At 49.4% G+C, this 14749-nt stretch overlaps 1 long non-coding RNA gene across 2 annotated transcripts; it reads left to right on the top strand.

Annotated features, from left to right (window-relative positions):
* The first annotated feature begins 12723 nt into the window (after nucleotides 1-12723).
* Nucleotides 12724-13664, top strand: LOC110353784 (uncharacterized). 2 transcript variants are annotated; one of them, XR_003493148.3, is made up of 2 exons: nucleotides 12724-12880; nucleotides 13262-13664. It is a non-coding gene; the product is annotated as an uncharacterized lncRNA (long non-coding RNA). The 2 variants fall into 2 exon arrangements; XR_002404755.4 differs by having other exon boundaries at nucleotides 12724-12942.
* The last annotated feature ends 1085 nt before the right edge of the window (nucleotides 13665-14749 follow it).

Here is a 14749-nt window from a genome sequence, read left to right as displayed (position 1 = left end):
CCCGAGGACCACATCGCTGATTTAGTCTGTGCCAATAAACACAGGGCTGTGTGCGAAAACACTGACGGGAGCGCGAGTGGCACTGAACAGCACCGATCCCTGGAGCAAATCAATAGGGCTTAACACTTACCTAAAGCGAAGGTCTTCTCTGCAAATGGGAACAGCCTTTTCAGTTTGTCACTTGAAGGCGGAAAAAGGCTTTGGGAATATCATGCTTGTCTCGGAGCTTATGGGGAGGATGGGTGATAAGATCGAAACTTACGTAAACCAAGGTCAGTTCAATCACTGCATTTGAAACTGCAGGGAATTTAGCTGCAAAGCCCAGCTCTGCAGGGATAAATCCTTTGATGGCATAATGTGCAGAGTAAATAAGCTGTAAGATTATCCCATCCCTGCCTCGATGCATATGCATGCATGCTCTCACCTACATATTCTTTCATTTCCCTATAAACGTGTGCGCATGTAGGAATCACAGAATCATTAAGGTGCACATATCTGATGGGTTGGAGGAAAAAAAATATCAAGTAAGGCAGATTTGTTTGGGATCTTACTGTCTGCCATTAGCAAACCAGGAAATCAAGGAACCCAGTCCAGTCTGGTGCCTGTAATTACCATGGAACTGATTTTATTTTACTTTTAAGTGGAGATGAGATGCCCAGCACCTCTCAGAAGTGCTCAGCAGTCCTCAGGACTGAGCCTTACTGGTACCAGTGCCTGGATATTGCATGCCAAATTTACGTCAGAATTGCTGTGCCTGTATTCAACTCTACCCCAAATCTCCCTGATAAATAGTCTCTATTTAACTAAAATCTCCTTTTTGGTACATAAGGACTAATAGAACATGACATTTATTATTCAAAAGAGGTGGCAAACGAATCGAGACATTGATTCGATGTGAATAGGCAGAATACGATCCCCCACTCCTGCCTCTGTGCCTCTCTCTCTCCCCGACATAAATAATAGAACGGTTCCCATTCCCATTCCATTATTGCTAATAATGAGTTATGAGTAAAGCGCACCATGTCCCTCGAAAAAGGCAAGATATAGCTATGCTTATGGTTGATTATTAGAGGATAAAATAAAAAGATTGATGCCCAAAAAAAAGTCTAATTAGTGTTAGTCTATTGGAGAGGAAGCTGAGCATGCTGCTCTAGCACTGCCAAATGAAATTAAGGCCCAATTATTGATAAATGAAGAGTGGTTTGTGCTGGAGTCTGGCCTGGAGTCGAGGAAATACATCTGTCATTTGGCCTGCACAGAAGTCATTCATGTGTGACATAGCATCCTGTGCATTTATCATGCATCTGTAGATTTTTGTTTTAATTCAGTTAGCTGTCTAACTAGATTCGGTGCTGGATGCCGCGCACAGAGTCAGAATTTGGACTGACAGATGCAATTCGAGTCTGAAATGGTGTGTGACACGACTAGCCATCCTGCATATTAATTATTATTGAAACCATTGTGGCCAAAGCTTATGCACTAATGGTCTATTTTGTTATCTGCTTTTGTGGCTTCTGCATTTAACAATTGCCCAGCGGCTCCGGGGCAGGTAAGAGACAAACCAGATCAATGACCCGTTGCTGTCAAGCGCCCTTACTGTTACCACGAAAATTGGAAACGGAGGTGTTTGAAACGATGGAAAGAAAATGCCTGGCTTCACCATTATGAACACTGCAAACTCTATAAACGAGATAAGTGGGGTCAGGAGCTGAGTGGGGAGATACACTTTTCATTAAACTTAAATTGGCGAAATAGTTTATTAATTCTATTGTCACATGCAAATGGAAAACAAACGTTTGTGAAGGTGATAAAATTGCAGCGCTGGCGCGATTGTTCTGACGCCAGTTGGGTGCAGCCAGCCACGAGGCTTAGTTACCCTGTTGCACTAAAGTTTGATTTAAAGTTCATGTAATTTCCTCGTCGTATTGTGGGGAGAATTGAAAATAAATGTCACCTTCAAATAGAGAGAGCTAATGGAGTTCTTCAGAAGTTCTCAGGAAGCCTTGGGCAGGGAAGGTGCTCAGGAGGCGCACGCCTCGGCGCCTCCCCACCCATCCTCCTTGGCCTCTTCTTCCCCTTCCTTTGGCCATGCTACCAGTTCCCAAAGCCATGGGTACTCTGGGTTCCCCTCCGGAGACCTGGCTTCTGGCTCTGGGTGCAGGGTCTGGGCTGTGCCCAACGCTACTGGCTTCAGAAGTGCCAAAAATCCCTCCGAGGATCCGGGTTTGGGTGCTGATCTGCTTGGCACTTCAACACATGGGGATCACTCCTTTAAAATTAAACTTTTGAGACAGGCACCTGATACATCTTCCCAAAGTAGGCTTCTCACTGTCACAGGTTGCAGTGCTTAGCGGCTTTTGAAGGACCTGGTAAGATCTTCGACGCATCTTTTAATACCAAAACATTTTGGGAAATCTGCCCCACTTCTAAGTAGGGCAGAGAATGTCTTCGCATCTCACAGAGCTGTAAACCAATTTTCTAGATGGGGAGCAAAGTTTCCCGAGGCACCGTATGATCCATATTCCCCAGTCCTATTTAACCACGGCTGTGGCCAGTCCCAGCTTCATGGGGGGCTTCCCAAAACCCATGGCACTCAGTCTGGGCTTGACTCTGGAGGTCAGTGAAAAGGGGATGCAGTGCCTAAGTCCTTTCTGCACAGCAGCACGCTCAAAATGCCCGTGAGCTCCAGGTCTTTGCCCTCCAACCTCGGAAGAAAACCTGCTTGAGGTCGGAGCCAGGGTGGGAACCCAGTGGCAGGAGCCCCCAGGGCCTGTGTCCATATGGGGTATGGCCGGCAGCGCTCCCGGATTTCCCCTGTTTGGCACACAACCCCTTCATTTCCCTTCACTGTCATCCAATTCTTTCTTCACAGTTAAGGCTCTTGCAAACGAGACACTAACAGAATTTTCTACCTCAGATTTACAACATTTTCATCAATATTAGAGCCACTGAAAACTAACCAAAAAAAAAATAAAAAATCCTTTCTGGAACGTGCTTCTCCTTGTGACGTTTCCCTGGATTCCTCTGAAGCGGGGACTGTGCCACTAGCTGCTATTTTCTGTGTGCTTCACAAGCTGAGCAATGCCGTGCCTCCAATAGAGGCGAAGTTTCAAATATTAAAAATACCAGCGAAGTACAATGCCTCTTACTCATCCGAACTGGATTTGGGGCCGGCAGCGTGAGCCGCGTGCCATATGGGGATTTGTTAGCCACTTCTGCTCCCTGACGCAGCGCTTCGCAGGGGCGCGGACGGCGCGGAGCCGCCTCCCCCGTCCTCTCCTTCAGCCTTGTGGGGCATTTTTTACCTTTCCCTTTGCAGCACAGCCTCTTCTTACGACACAGCACTGCTGCTGGGGCTGCTTGTCCCTGGGCCTTGGCATCAGCTCGTCCCAGAGCACGGGGAAGGAGGAGAGCTGAGAGCAGAGTCCCCAAGCACCTGTACCCGCCCAGGGCACCCCAGGGAGTCCCCGCAGGCTGTGGCCCTTGGGGATTTAGGATCTGTGCCCACATGAAGCACCCCTTTTGCACCAGCCCTGGCGGCCACGCTGCCCGGACACTCGGTGACACCTGCACGAGGCAGGGCCTGGTGGGAGCAGCTCCCTGGCGCTGAGCACGGCCGACCTTGGTTGTCAGCGCCGCGCCGCTCCACCTGTGCCGTGACCCTGCAACTTCCCCAGCAAAGCCATTTTTTGCTGCCAGCACCAGTTTTGTGTTTACAAAAGAATATGCAAAGCAGTGCTAAGTAGGGAATGACATTTTCTCCCTCACAAAGAGACAGATTTCCTTGTGCTCGCTCTGTGCATCACCATATCCCCGCGGCGGCCCGCGTGCTGCTCCCAGCCCCTGGAACGGGTTTCCCGTACGTCAGGAGATGCTGGTTGGGACCAGCCCTATGTGGGCTGCCTGCTGAAAGCTCCAAGGTTTTGGGCACGGTGGCCACAAGCACATCACCACGCCGAGCATCGCCCCTGGGCTCTGTGTGGTTTTAGAGCAGGGACACCGCGTGAGTTAACGAGCTGCATCACACACACCAAATGGGAGAGCTTGGCCTTTCTCCTTTTCGCATTTCTGTGAGAATATTTGTGCTCAGTGGCACCCCAGCACGTGCAAGGCAAGGCCAGAGCTCTCCAGTGCTGGGCTCCTGCTGCCAGGTGACCCCTTCCTCACCCCCATCCTCGCCCCTGCAGCAGCTATCCTTGTGCCAGGGTGGATGAGCAGAACTCACTGCTGCCCAGAAACCTTTTATCCCCTTAAACCCAGCCCCAAAACCTGAATGGCCCCTGCCTGACCCTGTCTGCATCCCTCTCTGGAGCTCTCAGGGGGGAATACAGCTTTCTAGAGCTGCTGAAGGGAGAATTTGCAAGCGTACCTATGGGATGGAGACATCTGAAAAGCAATGGAAGGCGGCCACCAAACTACCCGACACTGCCTTATAAATCCCAGAGTTTATATTTACAGCTCCAGCCCTTAATTTGGCCTATTCTGATGAAAATGCAGCTTTGTGCACTAAGGAAGTGGCTGCACAGTACGGCCAAGGTACCCTTCAGCCAGACCTGCTACGTAGTATAGAATGAAAAGAGGAAAATATTTTATTTTTTTAAAGAAAATAACATCAATAAAACCCTTATTTAAAAAAAAAAAAAAATGGAAAAAAAAGAACACAGCAACCCAGTCATGGAAAAGAAACCCAGGAAAGCCAAACTACACAGACACAACAATAGCTGCAGGGCTGAGACCTTGTAAAGAAAGCTCATGCCTGGAGTAAGGTTTTACAGTGAGTTTTAAACCACTTTAAAATGTCAAGTTTGGTTTTTGACGTGGTTACGTTTACCCCATAAAAATAAAGTGATTTGAAGACCCTTTGGGGCCCTGGAACGGCTCCCACTCTTGCTATATAGACTTTGCTTCACGTGTTGGCTTCAGCTGCTTACTGCCTTTTGTGATACTCTGGTTATTAGGTTAGATCAGCAGCACTTCCATTAAAAACCTCGATTGATCATATGCAATACCCGAACGGTCGGTAGCTTTTATGTGAAGAGAAGAAATGATAGATTTGTTTCTAACTGTTAAACTCTAGGGTTATCGAGGGACCGAATAACTGCCCTTAATATGGCAATTATTTTTGCAGGTACAGTACTTGGTAATGTTGGAGCGTAATTACCTGGTAATCTGGTATTTACTACGTAACTGCAAAGTGTAATATTTGCACCTTGTAAAATAAAACAGGCATTTAAAAATATTTAATACTTTCTGGCTCTCCTTTGTGTCTCCGCCTGCGGTTCCCCCACGGCGCAGCGCCGCTGCCCGTTTCCTTCCCCAGCCCCCCGGCACAGTGGGTCCCCGCCTTGGGGCTGACCCCCCCGGGACCCCCCCAGCCTGCTGGTGGGGCTGCAGCCCCCAGGCACCCCACAACCCGTGGGGATTCGCCGTGGCCACCCCAAACCCTCAGCAGCAGCCCTGGGAAGGGGCGAGGAGGGCCACAAGCTTGGGGACACCATTCCTGTGCGGGATGCTGTGCTGCCACTCCGCAGCATCTCCGATCTCCCTCAACCTCCTGGCGTGCAGGAGATGCCCAGAAAGATTTCTGGATTTTCGTCTCCCAGCCCGGCTGCTCCCCGCGGGCAGCAAGGGGCAGGCTGGAGCTCCCTCCTGCCTGGGGGAGCGCTGCCGCAGGATTGCTAAACCGCCGGGCGCTGTAATGTGTTATGACATAGATCAGCTGTTGTTTTCCAGTCTCAAAGGAAACCTTGTGGAATCTCATTCCTTTGACTGTATTAAATTATCTGCAAATGTTGTCCTTTAAACACAAGCTCAAGGCCCTCGCGCTGAGCATTAAACACGGATTGCGCGCAGGGTGAAATCTCTTTAAGGCTATTGTTGCTTTGGATATTTGGTTTACCTTTAGTTTTATAACAAAGTAAATTAATAAATGAAGGGGTAGGAGAATTGTTACTATAGCAATCCCCATGGTAACATCAAAAATGCCACAAACACTCATCTTCAGGCTCCAGCTCCTGCGAGAGCACGGCTCTGGGTAAAGCGCAGGGCCGGCTCCTCCGCGCCGTGATGCTGCGCTGAGCCAAATTCCAGTTGTCTCTCAGACTGCTCTTGAGAGAAGTTCCTGCTCTCAAACAAAAAGGAGCATCTTGAAGCTCTGTGAACCTCTCAGAAAAAAAAAAAAAAAAGAAAGAAAAAAAAAAAGAAAAAAAAAAAAAAGGATTGTTTTCTTAAATAAACCCTGGGGAGCTCATGGCTTTAGAAAATATTTCTGACCTGAAATCAGCTTCGCAATGGGAACGGCTCCTTTCCTGCTGAGGAACCAGAGCTGTCTTCAGGCTCTTTGGGCTTCCTAATAACTTTCTACTGGGTTTGCATAACTCGGCTGTTGTGAAAGAGCTTAGCAAACAGCAGCACAAGGTATTGCATTCAGATTGGCACGGCGCGCACATTTTTCCTCCATCTCCTCATGTCTCTGCAGAATGGGGTGACACTGGAGCTACTCAACTCTTAGCAGAGGTCACAGTGCCACCGCCCCGAGTGGCGGAGGAGTCGGTGAAAACGGGCCGAGATTTGGCCACAGAAGGAAAATTAAAGACACCTGCTGAAATAGCACTTGGCCTAAAAAAATTAATCAACAGAGTTATTCTGGGCTAAATCCTGACTTTTTGCTCTAATGTCCTTGTTTTAGGAGAACTGTCCCCAAAATGTAACACTGGCAGCCAGAGTGCAGGTGGGTGGGTGGGCAAGCCCCCCAGCCAGCCTCCTGCTCCCTTAAACCAGCCCAGCAGCTAAACATTACAGCTCCACGGGGCACTTTTAAGCTAAATTCTGCAAATTAGCACAGTACCTGTGTTACCCGGTGCTGACGGCCAAATGTGCTGCTGCTTTTGGGGTGCCTTTCTGAAAGGCCACGAGTGAGGTTTACAAACCCAGCTCGGTTTGCTTGCACTTCCCTTGTGCCAGCCGGGCAGTACTGGGTGGAGAGCAATTCCTCATTATTTTTGTGTTCTTTTAGCCCTCTGCGATAAATAGCAGGGCCCCGGGAATGTTTTCAGAAGCGAGGCTGTGCTGTTTTTCTGCCTGGAAACTTCAGCAGAGCCCTTCTGCTTTTACTAAACATTTACAGAACGGCGTTTGTAAACTGGGTGTTTGCGAAAACCGTGACTCAAAGCCCAGCAGGTCCAAGCAGAGGCATTTCCACGTGCAGATTGCCGGGCAGGATCCAGCCCCGGAGCTGAGCGTTGCTGCCCCAGGCCTGGTGCGAGCGGTGCCTCGCAGCGCTGCGCCCTGGGGCCCTGCGCAGAGCTCCAGCAGCAGCTCCTTCCCCCCAGAAGAGGCCAGGGGAGGCTCCCTCTGACTCTCCAAAATTGTTGGAAGAAAAAAAAAAAACAAACAGTGTTGGTCCCGGCAGCAGGTGGCATGCCGGCGTTGCTCCCCAAAGGTGAGGCTCCCCGCAAAGAGCACCCCAAGGTGCCTCTCCCGCAGCACCTCCTCGTCCTCCCTGTGGAGAGGCTGCTGCCTGCCCACAGAGATCTGAACCTCCAGGGTGAAGCCACCAAAAACGCAGCTTTGCGGCTCCAAAAACACGGAGCTGCCACTTGTCTTCATGCTGGCAGCTTGGTGAAGGGACGCGCTGCTGGAGCGCTGCGGCTGCGCCCCAAATGAAACGGCGCGGAGGTGAAACGCTGCTGGTAATACTTCATTACAACAGGGTGTAAGTGGCAAATTAAAAGAATAAAATGAGCGCCGGTGGCTCCGGCAGGGCTGTGCACGCAGAAACAAAGAGAAATGTAATGAGGTTGAGGGTGAAGGCTTTCTTCTCAGCTCTGCAATTGAAGTGTTCAAAGAGCAAACTGTGGAGCAAGCTGCAAGGGTCAGATCTGGAGAACAGCCACGTTCCCTGTCTCAGCATCCGTTCGGGGATAAATCTGGCTCTTAATCAGGGCTGACAATTAGGCCGTACAGTTAATATTTTTACAGCTGTTTTATTAATAACACATACAGAGCATCCAGCCAGGATTTGTTGGAGACACCTCAGGAAAATGAATGATGTAAATAACAGATGGATGCGGAATATTCTTACAAACAGGCACAAAGATATTCCCATCTTGTTTAGAAGGAATTTAAATAGACAGATTGCAGATAAACAGGCAAAGCGAAAAGAGGAGAGAGGGGGAATGGGAGTGGGTAGCTCGCAGTGCGTGGCCTTCATTGTGCAGTCCTTGCCCGTGCGTTTGGTGCCTGCATCCCCTGGTGCTCGTAGGTCTCACCACTCCCTAGCCACAAAATAGTTTTCCTGTGGGTAAATTCAACCTCCCTCCAGCGATCGTACCTTTGAGTCTTGGCTCCACTAATTACACGGCTTCGCATCCACGAACCTCTTTGAATTTTTGTGCACCAAGAGAGAAGGGAGTGGCGGCTGTGATGCGGGGGAGCTTTTGAAGTGCTGGAAACGAGCCCCGCTAGGGCTGACACAGGTGATGCACAGCTGCAGGGCAGGGGACACGGTCAGTTAGAGGGGCCACCAAGAAAGCACAGGTGGGAGGAAGCGCGGGGGCACATCTGGGACAGGGGCGAGCCAGGAAAGCACTGCCCGGCCCTGTCCCTCTGACGGAATCGGGGTCTCTGAAGGGGCCAAGCAGGGCAGGAGGACACGGCCCTAAAGCATGCAGGGCTGCCAGCACCAGCCCCAACAGCACCACCCCGATTCTGCTGGCGGAGCTTTCCTTCAGGAAGCAAACTCTGGCCCAAAAAGAGCATTTTTTCCAGATCTACGTTAAGCAAAAGGTGACTTTCCTTCCTGCGAGGTGAGGATTTAGGTGCGCGCCCGGAGCTCAGCACACGTGGAAGCGCTCTGCTGAGCCGTGGCTTTGCTTAGTGCCTTCCTCGGGGCCAAGAGCTGCCAAAGATTGTGTGCACAACACGAGATGCTGAACATCACTAGTGTGTGATACACTGATGCTTTGTGCGTACATGGTAAAACAAAATCCTTTGGCACCAGCGGCCAGTGAATCATGCGGATTTGTACTTTGGGAGTTTCTCTGGAGCTCTGCGAGCAGATCCAATGGTTAACAGCTGGAATTGCCTGCAGTTGCTGAAGCCGGAGTTACCCGGTGCTTAGCAGGGGCCACAGAGCACAACATATCAGTGATGGCAAGAGGTGGGCACCAGCGCCAGGCGAGGGCAGATGCACGTCCCTCGTGCCATCCCCTGTGCCCAGCAGCCGTCCTGAATGTTCACACGCTCTGCACACACCATGGCCAGGCTGCCAGAGAGCAGGACGAAGCCCTCTGCAGCTGCAAGGGCTGAGGGCTGTCGAGAAGATAGGGTCAGCCTTCAGTGCAGGAATCAGGAACAGAAAACGCCGCAAAAAGATTCGAGAAACAAAGTGAATGGAACTAGAAGAAGCTCCCAGACCTGTCAAGCCCAGTCCCCAGTAATTATGCCAACACAGAGCCCTTCATCATGCTTATCCAGCCATCTTAGGCTTTCCCTGGTGTCTTCAAACGGCTTTTGCAGAGACACTGCTAGTGGAAAGGTTAAGATTTTTTTTTTTTCTTCTAGTTTTCAGGCTAAACTTCATCAGCACCAGCTTAGAGAGGCATCCTCGTGTGTTCTCTGAAGGCTATCACAGCACCAGGCCCCACGCTGATGCTACGGTGCTGGCGGTGCCGTGCCTCCAAACAGATCCGCTGCTGAATAATGCCATGGGGCATAGGGTGCTCAGCATCAGGGCCACCCCATCGCATCCCGGCTGCGGCTGGGCAGCACAGGTGGCTCAGGTCTCACACCCCCGTGCTGCGGGGACTGTGCCAATTTGAGGCTGGCGGTGAGATTTGCAGGTAAGCGCATATGATATTCGCACCCGAGCGCGCATTCAGCGGGGAAACATCGCTCTAAATAGCAGTGAAGTCATCAGAGTATGGAAAAATACGGAAAGCAAACATATTCAGGAGTTCTAAAAATCAAACTGTGATAAATATCAGCATAACAAGCCTCATTTGGGAACACACCGTTCTCCCAGAGGAGGCTGTCTGACTATCAGTGCCTTTAGAAACACACTTTCTCCAGGGCTGTGTACTGAGCACGGGGTAAGATAAACACGAGTGCCTTTTCCCAGCCTGCTCATCTACAGGCATCTAAATTAAGAGATTGTGTTATCAGTGATAAAAGTTCATTGAGGGTTCATTTCAGTTGGTTTGAAGGTTTTTAAGGAGAAGAATAAACAAACAGCAATTAGCACCATATTTAACATCGCTGACATTTCGTGGAGCCTATTTCTATCGCGGGTAGGGGAGGCTGTGCTCCGGCGATGGCTGTGTCTCCGCACGGCGTTACGCTTCTGCCGCCGGGACCTCGCCGGGCAGCGGCAGGGCTCGCACGCCCGTGGGCAGTGCTGGCACCGAACGGCTCCGGGGTGTGCCTGTGAGCTGTGAGCACACCAGTGGGACCCTAAACCCGGCACCCTGGGGTGGGCTGGATGAGGGCACGCTCCCGGCTGGTCCCCACGGAGCTTGGTGGCACTTTGGGGGGGTCTGGCTGATGGGCGCAGAGGTCTTCCTCCTGGAAACGGCTCCTCAGGGCTGCCACGAGCACGGATCCAACCCATTCCCTGTGTCAATGTTTAGGATTTCATCCACTTACGGAATCACCACGCTACCTGTGGGCTGTGTAATTGCACTTTGTGCTTCGCCAGAGCCCCTCACCAGGTAGAGCAGGGAGCGAGCTGTGCACCAGAGCGCACACCAAGCACCCCTCTGCCAGGCATCGGGATCCTCGGGGGCTCGGGTAAGCAGACAGAGGATACGAAGAGGAAGCAGCCAGTCTATCGTGCTTACCTAGGATGTGCAGAGCTCTACAGTACAGACGTCTTAACACATAAATTTAACAATTATTATTGTGTTGCCCTTTTCCAAGAAAGGGTAAAGGAGATTTGTAGGAGCACTTAACACATGTAAATCCCCACCTCTTTAAACCAAAGCAGTGTGTTAAATGGGTCCATAAATATCATAAGTATTCTGTCCTTTTAGAAATCATACCTTTTTTTTTATTTTCTCCTTTCAATGCAATTAAACCCGTGCCTTATTATAACACAACTCTTGGGAACCAGACATTTAAAAAAACTCCAAACAGGTGTTTATTGAGAAAGACAATGATCTTCCTTGGGTTAAGCGTAAGTAGAAGTCAAAGACAAAAGGCAGTCTGCCTAACACCCGGTCCTGAATCACAACTTGGCAGTTTTCTGCCAAAACGAAGTTAAAATCTCATGCAGCCACGTCTCTCACCTCCATGCGAGAGCTGAAATGTTCAGCTGGGGCTTCTCTCTCTTCTTGCACAGCCCCCGGGAGCGCAGGAGGGATCTCCCCGGCTGTCGGGTGTCCGTCCCACGCCCTCACCAGCATCGTCCTGCTGTATTTGGGAACACTCCTTCACCCCACAGCAGGGCCCCAAGCCCCTGCTGCAGACAGGCACAGGCTCGGACAGGATTCACCCAATGTTTGGTGAGATTGTGCACAAATGCAAACCAGGTTTCCCAGGAGTTTCTCTTAAAGTTTGTGCTTCCTTATCTTCTGACACACCAATGGGCACCACCACCACTTCCCTGGTAGGAAAAGAGGCCGCCACCAACCAACCTGCCCAAGGCAGGCTCCTGGTTTCTTGGCCACCCTTCCTGGGGCTGGTGAGCCCCCGGTGAGCCCCCAGCCCGTGGGCAGCAGGCGAAGCCCTCGTGGGCCATTTCCACTTGGGCACCACAGCTTGCTGCTCGAGCTGCTCCGTGCAGAGTACCTTCAACACATTCCTTGTGATTGAAAAGGGCCTAATGTATAATTTATATGTTATGATTGCTGCACAAAGCCCCAGTTGTAAATTAATGAGGTTGGACGGTGCTTAAATCCCGTATTCTCGAGTTAAAATTCACTCGCTGGCCTGCTCCTTTTATGATTCCTGTCATAACTCTGTGGTGTTGCATCACTGCCAATTTCACTACACTTTTACCAGTACGATGAATAAGGAAAAATGAAAATCGCATTTGGCACTTTTAATCAGATAATTATTTTTAAGAAACTAGCAGGAATGTTAAATACATTTTCCCGTTTTTTTTTTTGTTGTTTTTTTTTTTTTTTTTCCATCTGTTCCGGCCGACGTGCAAGACTGGTGCTCTAATAACAAGGCAGATCTCCCGAGCACGCCTCCTAATGAGTATTTCAGGATTATTCGCCTCCAAAGATATATACGTGGTATCTGTTTGCAGGACATCTGGCCGCAACGTGTGCCTCGTTAAGTTACACCTGTAAATCTGAGGTCAGTGCCTAAACCTGCAAGGGTACGAGTAACGAGCCCCATGAATGGGGCTATTAACGGTGCCAGGTGCCGGTGAAATGGCCCCGGCCTCGCGGGCTGCGGTGTGTCAGGAAGCAGGAGCAGGGCTAAGCATGGCTGAAGCCATCCCCATGCTTTCCACAGCCTGGAGAACGCTTTCTCCAAGCGCACCTCGGTAAAACACCGAGCTCGGTGTGGTTCTGCACTGTGTAACTTTGTTCAGCTGAGCTGCGCGCTGTATAAACCGCCGTGAATGTTTGGTTAAGGTTCAAAGGCAGCCCAAATGCTTTCTATTCCGTAAGAAAAATTCACTTGCTTTTTTTTTTTTTTTTTTTTTTTTTTTTTTTTTTCCCCTTGGCGTGTTCCACACTTGGACAAACTGAGTAAATACATAACGCAATCGAGCAAAGAGCAAGTGCCGGTGTGGGAGCCTTCCCAGGCCTCAAGCGGCGGAGCGGAGGGGAATTTTCCTCTCTTTGAGGGACGTTCTCACAGCTTTTCCAATACGAGCTGCAAAGCAGAGCGGGACAGACAGCCAGGCGAAAAGTCGAGGAAAAAGGTCAGGCGCACCAGCAGGCGAGGGGTTCAGACTCCAGTCCAAAGGAAGAGCGTACCTATGGTGTAAGGACGAACACAACAGGGGAAATGGATGGGAGAAACAGTTGTAGGCATTTTTGGAAGCGTTATCTATAGGCTAGGGGCTTGGGGGTATTAAGGGGCTTGGAGGTATCTAAATATGCAGTCCCATGGACTTTGCAGCTCCCTCTGAAAGTCAGAGCTGTTTCCCCTATTTTCCCTAGCTGGGAATTACAACACATAGATGCAGGTTTGTTGTTTTTGCTGAATATTTGTTGTTGTCGTTGTTTGCTTGAGAAAACTGTTTCTGGAAAATGACTTTCCTCGTTAATTTTACCCTTTCTCCGATGTTCGTACCCAAAAGGAGCCATTTCGCCCCCTCCGGTGCTCCTGCGAGCAGCTCTCAGCCATCGCACCTGAACTGGGACGCGGAGAATTACAGGCTGCAGAAACCTCACCCTCACCCCAGCAACATGAAACTAAACATGAACAGACAGAGGAACATCCCCTAATTACCAGGGGGGGATTCTGAGGTTGTCGGGTGCTGGGGACATCGGGTGAGGGTGGCAGGACCTGCCTTCCCTATGGGATGTGCTCAGGAGCCTTGGGCAAACTGCTGAGACAGCTGGGCTTCAGAAACTTTTAAAGTTTGCTTTTCCACCAGCGAGAGGAGCAAGTACAGCAAAGTGGACTTGGAAGGGGGAGCGTCTCCTATTTAATTTTGCAGTTGCTATAGTGATTGATTAAATTAAAAAAAAAAAAAAAAAGTAGCGACTTGTAAATTCAAAATCCTAATTGTACTGACAACAATCTAAATGTGGTTAGAACAGTGAGTCACACTCCAGATTATGTGTCTCAAATAAGGTTTTAATTTAAATTTAACAAGGCAATTATTGTACAGTATGTTAATTCAGTATCATTTGATTAACAAAAATGTGTTGTTCGAGCTTTAACACCTATGGTATTTAGTTAGATCTATATCTATTACATAGTTAAACCTCTCTGGCATAAGTGGTGCTAATAATTAGCATACAATGAAAAAAAATCTTTGAACGCCGAATTTTGCACAGAGCTGAAAACCGAAAGAAAAAAATAATAATAATGGTGAGGCATAACGAAAATATTGAATCTAGCATTGAGTTCAGTCCCGCAAAGATGACTGCACAGCATTGTTTTATTCATTTTCACATCTAATCCCAGAAAAGCTTCTGTTTCTTAGTATTGGAAGTTGCCAAGGAATTCAAGGCCCTCTTCCAGGAGTTAGGTCAATACACAGAGTCTTGATAATGAGTTGTTGGTGACTCAGCTCTGAGACTTGGCAAGGGCGGGAGGAAGTTTTCGGAGCTGGCCCCGATCCTTCCTCCCCACGAGATCCCAGAGGGTCATCATGACCAGCTGCACCGCTGGCTCGACCCAAAACTCGCGGGTTATCTGCAAGTCTCTGTCTTCTCCCACAAACTGCTTAACGCATGTGGAAAAATGCATGAGAAGACCAGGAGCCGCGTGCCATGGGGACACGGATGACATCCATTTCTGATGGATATTTATCTACAAATAAAATGCCCTTCCTTTGAAATCCACATGCTCAAGCCTCTCTCTCTGTCTTATCCCTAAATCACAGGCTTTTATCCTCAAATTTCCCAACTGGTGGACTTTGGGGTTTTGCACCGGACTGCCCTCTTTCTAGAAAAAGCAAAGATAGCTAAAAACGTGTTAGTGGTAATGGCTCACAGCACCACCGTTGAGTGCTAAAGTTGTTTTCCTATGAATATAGATTACATTTTTTTACATAGCAAGTAAACAGATGCATAAAGATGCATTATTTCATAAGCATAAAAAAACCTGCTGCAAG

This window comes from Anas platyrhynchos, chromosome Z (assembly GCF_047663525.1).
Source record: "Anas platyrhynchos isolate ZD024472 breed Pekin duck chromosome Z, IASCAAS_PekinDuck_T2T, whole genome shotgun sequence".
In the NCBI taxonomy this organism is placed as follows: Eukaryota; Metazoa; Chordata; class Aves; order Anseriformes; family Anatidae; genus Anas; species Anas platyrhynchos.
This window is presented reverse-complemented; position numbering and strand designations above follow the sequence as displayed.